The sequence below is a fragment of the Stenella coeruleoalba genome (genome assembly GCF_951394435.1).
Source record: "Stenella coeruleoalba genome assembly, chromosome: 21".
Classification (NCBI taxonomy): Eukaryota; Metazoa; Chordata; class Mammalia; order Artiodactyla; family Delphinidae; genus Stenella; species Stenella coeruleoalba.
In genome coordinates, this window is record NC_137167.1 from 15,510,425 (window position 1) to 15,521,692 (window position 11,268).

The 11,268-nt window shown below is 47.0% G+C and overlaps 1 long non-coding RNA gene across 1 annotated transcript in view; it reads right to left on the reverse strand.

Annotated features, from left to right (window-relative positions):
• Nucleotides 1–7,217, reverse strand: part of LOC307179738 — a 143,909-nt gene extending 136,692 nt beyond the window's left edge. The window contains exons 1-3 of the long non-coding RNA XR_013825532.1: nucleotides 7,125–7,217; nucleotides 6,232–6,381; nucleotides 4,666–4,761 (exon numbers count right to left, since the gene is read on the reverse strand). This is a non-coding gene — a long non-coding RNA (uncharacterized lncRNA). The remainder of the gene's footprint in view (nucleotides 1–4,665; nucleotides 4,762–6,231; nucleotides 6,382–7,124) is intronic.
• Between the last annotated feature and the right edge of the window lie 4,051 nt (nucleotides 7,218–11,268).

The window sequence follows — 11,268 nt, forward strand, 5'->3', positions numbered from 1 at the left end:
AACCAGTCCAGGAAGGAAATAACATCCAGTGTCTTTGGCAGATTATCAGAAGAGGGCCACCGAGGAGGAAGGAAAGTCAAAACACAGTCATACCTTTTTCCTCATCTTGGTGCCCCGATCTGCTATTGAATTCTTTTCACCAGAGTTTGTTGTACTAGTTTGCTTGGTAGTTCACAACAAACTCCCACAAACTGGGTGGTTTCAACAACAGAAATGTATTGTCTCAGAGTTTTAGAGGCTAGAAGTCTGAAGCCAAGGTGTGAGCAGGGTTGGTTCCTTCTGAGGGCTGTGAGGGAAGGATCTGTTCCAGGTCTCTCTCCTTGGCTTGTAGACGGCCGTCTTCATGCCCACATGGTCTTCCCTTTATGGGTGTCTGTCTCCAAATTTCCTCTTTTCGTAAGGACACCAATCATATTACCTCTGTAAAGATCCTATACAGGTCACATCCAAATAGTCACATTCTGAGGTACGGAGGCGAGGACTTCAACATATGAACTTGTGGGGACACAATTCAACCCATAACACTTGTTCTCTGCCTATGGCTGTTAGTTTCCCTTCACTGTAGATGCAGTAAAACAGTAGCATAGGAAACTGGTATTTCTGTAGTGCTTTATGTTTTTCAAGGGAGATAATAATCTCCTGGATGGAAGGAACCTCATCCATTTACCTTGAATACCCTAGAGCAGGAGTCCCCAACCCCTGGGCCACAGACTGGTACCAGTCGGCAGCCTGTTAGGAACCGGGCCACACGTGAGTGGCGGGTAAGTGAGTGAAGCTGCATCTGCTGCCGCCCATCGCTCCCCATCTCTCGCGTTACTGCCTGACCATCCCCCCACTTCTGTGGAAAAACTGTCTTCCACGAAACCGCTCCCTGGTGCCAAAAAGGTTGGGGACTGCTGCCCTTGTCCGTGACACTCAATAAATAAATGTTTGTGGAATGGACCAGTCATCCTCTCATTTTATACTTTCCCCATCTCTCTAAATATTTTCTTGAGCCCCTAATCAGAGGTAGCATCCAATGCTATGCTTTGCTTGGTTCAACCCAAGGTTCAAGCAGATGAAACCAATACAAAGGAGACCCTAAACACCACGGCAAGTCCTGCTCTGAATCCCTACATCAAACACAATGGGCATTTCTTTTAGGTGATGTTCCACAAGGAGAAAAAAGGCAAATATTTTAGTTCTGTTCTGGTAACACACAGATCTAGTTCTGTTTCCTGTCCGACTCCATGCATATGAGGACTTTCTACACCAGGAAGGCAATTTGGTTCAGAAATGTTTTCTTTCATTTAGGGTTCTGTTTGTTTGTTTTGTTTTCTGAACTTTCAGATCACTGATTGCGCCAAATAATTAAATCATAAATCTGGCATTTTATGCATGTAGATTACATCTTTTCAAAGTTGTTTTTATATGTGGAGTTTATCTGAAGCAAATGTACAGGCAAGGAGAAACCCCTGGACTTAGGGGTTGCCAATAGAACTGGGCTCTTATGAAACCCCAGATGTCATGTAATTTATTTCTACAGTGTAGGATAGATGGATAAAGCCAATGGTTTGTTTTCCATGAGGTTTTGAGGGGTACTATACCTTAAAGGGGTTAACACAGACACAGGTCTGGAATTTCAAAGATTAATTCTGCCATGTTGGATCAAGCCCAGGAAAAACCAGCCTCCGAGTTAGGTGATGTTAAGAGCTATGTTCATTACCCTTTATAGCTCAGAGTCATCCTTCTCTACCAAAGGGACATAACTCTCAAGTAAAATAGATGATCACTTCCTTAGTGATACTGCTTCCTAAGAAGCAAACAAACTGGTACCCGGAGAGAGAATAAAGGGATGCGGGTCCTTACTGTTGGGTAGAGAAAGGTTCTTTTTTAAAAGAAGATAACATTTAAGCTGAGATCTAAAGAGCAAGAAGCCAGCTGTGTGAAGCTCAATTTACAGACTTAGTGATGGATAAGATGAAGGCAAGTAGGGGTGAGGGAGAGGGAGAAATCATGTAGGACTCCCAGGCGTCTGTCTTGTGCACCTGGCTTGGCGGTGCTAATGTTCCCAGAGATCGCAGAAAGTGGGGAGCAGAGGACTGAAGGAAAGTCAAAGGTTACGCTTTGGGTATGTCATGTTTGTGATGACTGTGAGAATTCCAAGGGGAGATGTCAAGTAGATACGGATGCATCAGGATCCTGGCTGGAAACCAGGATAATTCGAGGAGAGTTTAATAGAAGGACTATTTACAAAGGTGTGAGCAGAGTTTAGGACAAGCAAAGAGAGATGGTGCGGTACATCTCGAAGCTAGTAACCATGCATAGCCTTGAAAGAGCAAGTGAAAGGGGCAGTAACTGGTAGAGAGAGACAGAGAGAGACAGTGCTGGTTAGATGGAGAGGGCCTTCTGGTAGGCGCCGTGGCCCTCAATAGAGAGATGCAGTCTGAGGTGAACCACAAAGAAGGAGCTAGGTACTAAATTCATTGACCTCACTCCCCTCCTGCCTTTCAACCTTCTGCTGGAAACTTCTATTGGCCAAACCCAGTTGAAGTGAGAGAGTCTGTTGATGTAGCCCACAAAGGTCAAAGTGCCAAGGGTACAGAGGAGGGTCAACAAGAGTAGAGAGTGGTTCTAGAAGGACAGACAAAATATACAACACAAGGCAGTTGGATATACTGAGCTCTATTAATGGCAAAGTAAAGTGGTGCAACCTCTATGGAAGCAGCATGACAGTTCCTCAAAAAAGTAAAAACATGACCCAGGGTCTTGAAGAGATCTTTGTACACCTGTGCTCACAGCAGCATTATTCATGATTGCCAAACAGTAGAGGCAACCTGAGTATCCACCAGCAGACAAATGGATGAACAAAATGCGATATATACATATAATGAAATATTATTTAGCCTTGAATAGGAACGGAATTCTGACACATGCTATAACATGGGTGAACCTTGAGGACATTATGCTCAGTGAAATAAGCAGTCACAAAAATACAAATACTATATGATTCCACTTATATGAGGTACCTGGAGTAGTCAAATTCATAAAGACAGAAAGTAGAATGGTTGTTGCCAGGGGCTGAGGGGAGGAAGAAAGAGGGGGATGGAGAAATGTTGCTAAATAGTATAGGGTTTTAGTTTTGCAAGATGAAAAACGTTCTGGAGATTAGTGTCACAACAATGTGAACGCACTCAACCCTACTGCACTGTGCACTTACAAAGGGTTAAGATGGGGGCTTCCCTGGTGGCGCAGTGGTTAACAATCCTCCTGCCGATGCAGGGGATACAGGTTCGAGCCCTGGTCTGGGAAGATCCCACATGCCACGGAGCAACTAAGCTCATGCGCCACAACTACTGAGCCTGCACTCTAGACACTGCGAGCTACAACTACTGAGCCCACATGCCACAACTACTGAAGCCCGTGCGCTATAGGGCCCGTGCTCCACAACAAGAGAAGCCACTGCAATGAGAAGCCGAGCACCACAACGAAGAGTAGCCCCTGCTCGCTGCTACTAGAGAAAGCCCATGAGCAGCAACAAGACCCAACGCAGCCAAAAATAAATAAATAAATTTACTAAAAAAAAGGGTTAAGATGATAAATTTTATGTTACATGTATTTTATCACAAATTAAAAATTAAAACATTTTATAATTTTGTTTTACTTCATTTAAAAATATCAACTGAACATCTTTTCATATCAATTGAACATTTTTTGGTACTACCTTAGCAGTTACATAATAGTTGATTTTATTATTGCATATCTTATTTAATCAAATCACTGTTTTTTGAAATTTAGGTTTTCTACAAAACCAAACATCATACACAAACTGCAGTGGACAGCGCTCAGCTACCTCTTTGACACACATGCAATTATTTCCCTAGAATAAATTCCTAGAATGGAATTGCTGGGTCAAAGGAGAATACGGCTGTGTCAGGGGTGAGACTGGGGTGGGAAATGCAACATGAAAGCTGAAATATGAAAACCAATCAACAGAGACCTGAAGTGGGGTGCGATATAAATTAAGTGCTATATAAATATTTCTGATTGGAAAAGGAAATGTGATTTACTCATTCATTTATTCCTTATACAAAATATACTGAGACTGCCATGCACCACTGTTCTAGACACTGTGATATCACGTTGTCCTATTAAACGCTCTCTTCTCTCTCAAGGAACTTAAAGACTAGGGAAGAGAGAAACAAGTAAATCACCAATTTCAGTGCAGCTTGGTACATGAGGGAAGGGAGAGATGCCCAAGGGCTAATGCAAGGAGAAGAGGAAGTTCACCAACCAGGGGAGGCTTCTCCATGGAACTAGCTGTGTGTCAGCGAGCAGGGTTTTGAGGGACAAGTCAGAGTTATTCAGACTTCGAAAGTGGATAACCACATGGCATAGTCCCCCTCCAAGATGGCGCCCAATGACCCTCACCTCCTGGTTATTTGTGCCCTCATGTAGCCCCCTCCCACAATGGATCAGGGCTGTTCTGAGCGCCCAATAGAGAACGATGGAGATGACAGTGTGTGAACTCTGAGGCTAGATTATAAAAAGCACTGCAGTTTCCCTCTTGCTCTACTGGATTGCATGCTCTGGAGGAAGTCAGTGCCCGAGCCATTCAAGCAGCCCTGCGAAGAGGCCCATGTGAAAAGGAACTGAGGCCTCCCACCAACAGGCAGCACAACTTACCAGTCAGGTGACTAAGCCGTCTCAGCAGGGAATCCTCCAGCAGCAGTGGTGACTGCAGCCCTGGCCAACATCTTAACTGTGGTCTCACGAGGGAACCTAAGCCAGAACCGAGAGTTATATAAGTGATTACTGGTTTTGTAAGCCGTGAAAGAGTTCTGGGGGATTTGATTCTTGGCAATAGTTAATTTAATATACTACGTATCAAGCAGAGCTTAAGATGTCTAAAAGTGGGAGATATTTGGAGTGACCCGAGAGAAGGTTACATGTGGGGAAAGCGCAGGAGCTGGAGCTGGAGAGGAAAGCAGGGCTAGATGATTCCTGGCCGTGGTACACTCTGCCATCCTCCCCTTCCTCCTTGCCAGAGGAACCAACCTTGTTGACGTGTTAGGTGGCCATGTGGATGAGGTCACACTGCGAGGATGCGTGTTAACACACTGAGGGTAAGGCCTTGGCTGGAGGAAAGCCCTCCAAGGGTGAGCTGAGGCAGAAAATTACAGCTGCCCAAGAAAGAGTGACCAATGAAGTAGGAAAGAAAAGGAGAAAGCAGAGTTCCAAAAGTCAGACTTTCAAAAAAGGGGGAAGGTTAATGGCGTCAAAGGAAACAAAGAAATCTAACAAAGGGACTTCCCTGGCGGTCCAGTGGTTAAGACTCCCTGCTTCCACTACAGGGGATGCGGGGATGAGGGTTCGATCTCCGGTTGGGAACTAAGATCCCTCCTGCCACGTGCACAGAGCAGCCAAAAAAAATTTTAAAGAAAGAAAATAACAAGGCCCGAGAATTGGGCACTGGAAGGGTCACCATGGCAGCCCCTGTGTCCTTTGTTGGGACTGTGGGAGCTTCAAAACACTGGGTCCAACCCACTGACTCCGGTAAAACCCCTCACCTCTCTATCTCACCCCTTTGTCTCCTCCCATTTTCTCTTTTCTTCGCTTCCCATTGGCCATCTGGCCTCTTCCCTGCTCCCACCTTAAATGTCTTTGCTTTTTGCCTCTCAGTGCTTGGAAGAGTTTCCCCACAAAGGTCCACACTGCTCTCTCCTTCGCCACCTTCAGGCTGACGCCCCTGTCGTCTTCCACGTGCCTGAGTTGGAACCTCCCATCCCCACTGACACACATTCTCTATTCCGTCCTCCCCCCTCTTGCGCCCCCTACTGATCACTCTACAGGCCACACCTTTTACTCGATGGTGCTCATTGCATCTCCCCTTCTCCTAGGGTGTCAGCTCCAGGAGTTTGAACTGTATTCCCAGAACCCAGCACTCAAGTGTTCTTTAAATATCAGTTAAAAGCTGCAAAAACAAGGCACAGTTCCTGTTTTCAGGACTCGTGACCTCCAACCAAAGTGTGACAGCTGCCACCTTTAAGGCAGGCACAAAGCACTAAGAGGCCTCCGAGGAAAGAATGACAGAGGAAGTAACTTCTGAGCAGAGAATCCAGGAGCAGGGGAGGTGGAGAGGGAAAGGCACATCATATTCTGATGTGTCTGGACCATGGGGTGGGAGTGGAGGCGGGGCGTGATTGAGACCAGACTAGAAGGTTTGGAGACAAGCACGCTGAAGAGCCTTACCTTTATCCTACAGGCCAGAGATTTTCAAACTGTCCCCTGCGGAGCCAGGCCACTCGATGCATTCCAGCCTCCACTGCTTTACATATCGGGCTTCTGATTAGTCCTTCTTTGGAAGGCTTCAATTCCACCACCAGACTTTGAAAACCGTCTCTGTTGGTAACGGAAACTGTGGTCTTAACCACCACGTGCAAGTAGTATCAATCAGTCCCTTTGACTGAGGGCAGGCAAGGTCTGGGGGGTGGGGGGGCGTGAGAACGTGCAGGTTTTCGGACTCAGCTTTGACAGCAGTGGGGCGTAGGAACCGAGCTTGGGCTTTGAGTAGAGCTCGCACTTTATCAAGGCTCAGCAAAGGACAGCGGTGGAGCAGACCTGCCTTCCACGCACGTAACACACAAGTCCCGCTGCCTCGGGGTGCACCTGCGGTTAGCCCCTGTTGCACTCCCCGCTTCCCAAGAGATGAAGCAACTCGCTAAAGACACACCCTCACCTGCTGGCGAAGGTGGGGTTAGCTCTCCCAGCTCTGCCGTTTTTAATGCATTGTTTCAAGTCCTAAGCCACCAGATAAAAATAGTGCAACGGCTGGAGTGAGTGAGGCAAGGGCAAAGAACGAGGGGGGGGAGGGGCGGGAGCGAGGCGGGTAAGCAAGGGAGTGCGGGGGGACTGGGCCGGTTCCATTAGGACCAAACCCGCTTCCTTATCTGCAAAACCGGAGAAACTCGTGCTCTCTGAGCCACCTGCTCATTCGGTGACACTTCTTTGCTTTCAAAAAGTGTATCAGATACACGAATGTGCCAGATTCCCATTTTTCTGTCAATTTCTAGGAAGATACACCTAAGGGAAGGAAAGGAGGAGTTTTCCCTTCCTGTATCACACCCATAACTCAAAGTGCTGACCTTCAAGAGTCCGCGCGGTCCGAGGGTGGCGCGGAGCGGACTGACTGCCTAGTGGCTACGTGACTGCGCGCTCGCCGCGCCCCTCGACGCCCGGGACTCGTGCCGCGGGCTGGCTCCGCCCCGGCGACCCGGGCGAGGAGGGGCGGATCCCCTCGCCCTCCCCCTCCTCCCCCGCCCCCCTCCCCGCCTCCTGCGCAACTCCTGGCGTCCAAGTCGGGGGAGCGTGCCATGCAGACGCACTTCCAGACGCACGCACCTCCCCCTCCTTCCTGGATCCAAGACGCCCAAGGTCGGCAGCCCTGAGTCTTGGCTTCCTGGTTCATAGACTCAGGACTTGGTGAGGCTCCCTGAGGGCCCTTCCAGCTGCTCTAAGGTCTGAGGCTGTGGTTTCATGAATGATGCTTTTCCACTCTGCAAACATTAATGAGACCGTATCTGTGAAGTGCTGTGAGTTCCTTGGGATAAAAGTGATTAATTTGTCATTCATTGCTTATAAAATCCACTAAAACTGGCATTTTAAAATCAACATTTACTTAGATATAACAACCTTCCTGTACAGCTTGCCAAATACTTTAAACATCAGGCTGGGATCTGAATCATTACTTCATTTTTACGGATGAGGTGAAACATTGTTTCTTATAATCGTAATCATCATGATATCATTATTACTGAAAGTGGTCCATTCGGAGTGAAAAACATAAATTGCTAAATACATGGATCTCTGAGAAACTCTCCTGGAGCCACTTTCAAAGAACGCTCCCCATCTGACCTTAAACAAAAGGAAAGGGCAAAGCGATGTTATCTTTTAAGTCAGGAAAATAAACAGAGTTTTCTATTTTCTTCCCTCTTTTGTAAGCACTGACATTTGAGAGGTTTCTCACCAGCACGTGAGCCTAAACAAGGCTGGGGCCATCTGGGGGGGCACCCTACTGTATAAGTTGTGAGGCAATGGAAAGGGGGGCTGCGGTTTTTCGGGAAATATCTTCCTGCTCTTTTATTGGTTGCGTGGCGTCGTCTCCCTGACCCCTGAAAATGAGGCAGGGTAGAAAGGAATGAGATTTGTCGGTATCTACTTGCTCCCTTAGTGAGGCTTGGGTGATGAATGTCCAAGGAACCCCAAGGGTAGAGGTCAAGCTGCCTAACTGGTCTGGTGTGGGCGTGGTGAGGGTGATAAAGGAATCCCATCTGCAGAGCCCCTCGGATGCAGTTTAACCTGTACTGCAGGCCTAGGAGACAGACTGCCATGATTCTCTCTGTGGCATAAAGCCCAGGAAAGTTCCCTCAAGTAAAACAGCTGGGAAGTCACACAACCAGCTTTCAAATCCAGCTATCTGAACTCCAGCTTCAGAACTGTCTCCTTGTACTCCAAAGACACAGACATCATGAATGTTCTCATGCATCATGAAAGTGTTGGTCCTGGGATGGCAGAGACTACGGGGGAGTGAGATGTGGGTCTCTCCAATCTACCATGATCTGGCTTCAAAGCAGTGGGATTCATGGAAGATAAGGCTACACAGCAGGAGTTGGCAGACTATGGTCCATGGGCCAAATCCAGCCCGTCACTGGTTTTTGTGTGGCCAGCAAGTTAAAACTGGATTTTACATTTTTTAATAGTTTAGCGGGGAAATAAAAGAATAATATTTTGTGGCATATAAAAAATTATGTGAAATTCAAGTTTCCATGTTCACAAAGGAAATTTTATTGGAATGCAGCCATGCTCATTGCTTGCATGCTGTCTAGGGCTGCTTTCGCATTACAAATGCAGAGTTGAATGGAATCAGTGTTCTGTAAATCAGCAATACTGAACCATTGCCCCTAAGGGAAATACAGGGTTAATTTCCTGCAAGTCTCTGGTCACAACATTTTTGTTAACAGATCAATACATAACCTTATTTTATGTATTTCTGTTTAAAGAAACTTTATTTCAATATATATTGTTCATTCATTAAGGCTGAACTCATGACCAACTGGGGTGTAACTCATGCTTGGACAAAACTTATGTAACTCATGAATTTTCCCCTTTTAAAGCACATCACAGCGTTCTTACACATAGGAACACTAGACAGCACTTCAGAGCACTACACTTGGGGGCCGTTTTAAACAGCAAAATCACTCACACAACGCAATAAATGCGACACTAACTAGATCCCAAAAAGGATGTTTGTGTACAGTGTGAGAGCTGAAATACGAAGGCAGAAGTTTGCCTTGTTCACCCTCAGTGCTGGGAACATGGGTGTCAGGTGACTCGCAGTTTTTGCTGCTCTGCCCACACGTGACTGCCAAACCACCAAAGGTATTGATTTGGGGGTTACAGGTAAATGTTAGCGAGTAGGGGGCTTCCCTGGTGGCACAGTGGTTGAGAGTCCGCCTGCCGATGCAGGGGACACGGGTTCGCGCCCCGGTCCGGGAAGATCCCACATGCCGCGGAGCGGCTGGGCCCGTGAGCCATGGCCGCTGAGCCTGTGCGTCCGGAGCCTGTGCTCCGCAACGGGAGAGGCCACAGCAGTGAGAGGCCCACGTACCACAAAAACAAAAAAAAATGTTAGTGAGTAGGCACATTCACAAATACGGAACCCAAGAATAATAAAAATCAACTCTACTCGCAACAAAGACCACATGGCCTGCAAAAGCTAAAGTATTCACTGCGTGGCCCTTTACAAAAACAGTCTGCCATCTCCTGCTCACCAGTATTCTCAGCCTTCGCCTGAAGAGAGTGAAACAGGCAGAAAGGAACTGACTCCTCCATAACGGTGTCCAAACTAGCGGGAATTCAGAAAGAAAAGCAAAACAAAACCAGTCACGAGGTCAGGAAACTGGGGGCTCATGTAGTTGAATGTGGGGAGAATTTTCAAACTGTGGAGCAAAGCTTCAATGTCTTCCGTTTGCAGATCTGGTTTTCATTCAACAAACATTTATCTATACCTTTGAATTGGCAGGAGTTGGTGCTGAGAGTTGGAAGCCAATCAGTTACTAGTTTAAATAGGAACGCCCTCCCTTCGTCAGTGACCTGAGAACTGAAGTGTAAGGGGCCGCTGGGAGGACAGGAGACTTGAAACGTAAGGCCTGGCCATTTTATAAGTCGAATCATGGGTCTCTGAAACGGATTAAGCACTTTCTTTGCTTGTTAGGACTTTCTAATGTCCAGAAAGGGTTGGAGACAGCTCACAACCCAAGCACGTGCTACAGTAGGAGGGAGACTAACAGGATAGGTGCAGAGGTCTGAGGAGTGATGCAGTAGCATCAGGCAGGCAGGAGGGGCCACGGACTTATTCCGTTGAGTTTCAACTTAAATTCTGAGGCTCCACCTCAAAAGACAAGGACAGGGGAGAGAAAGTCAGTTCTGAGAGCGCACTCGGTGGAAGACAGGCTTTCCGCAGCCCTTAGCAGTAAAAGCCTTTTCTGATTGAGGTCTCTTCTGGTGGACCCAGAGGATGGAGGGGCCCCAGCGGCACAACGCAAGCAGATCCAACCCAATGCCTGACTGCGTTGGGGCTTCCCCAGTGAAAATGCAGCTCTCTGTTTTCTTTGGAACCTAAGGATTAAATGTCTAAGTATTTACTTTTCTGGTGTCTGGCTGTATCCAAAGAAAGAACTCGAAGTACCAAGAAGAGTGATGGACTGAATAATTCTGAAAAAACCCTTCACAAGGAACTCTTTCTGGCCTAGCCTTTGGATAAGCGTTAGAAGGCATCCGTTCATGGGCTTAGAGAGACCCTATTTTGTGTCATTAATTGAGGGGCGATCCGTAGACTTTAGAAGTATTTGAGTACTGTGGAAGGTGAAGGGATCAGAGGCCAAGCCAGGAATTTTTTTCAGGAAACAGTTCGGGGTCCGCCCTCGCCCATGAACAAGTCACAGCTTTATTTCACAGAGAGGGCTCAAGGTGATTTCATCCTGGAAGATTTTCAAAGTCCACCACCCCCGGAAAAAATTCCAGCAATGCTTCTACTGTACAGACAGAAAAACGGTGTTTCTCCTAAGCCCCTTGTAGAGGCTAGTATACCTGAAGTCCCTTCATGCTTACCCTGACCCTTCATCTAGGTGACGTATTTCTTCGTCCTGTTTCTTGACATGGAGACAGATACTCAGAGAGTTTAAGAAGTAGAGTTCTAAAATTCTGATCCCACTGAATTTCCCCATTAAT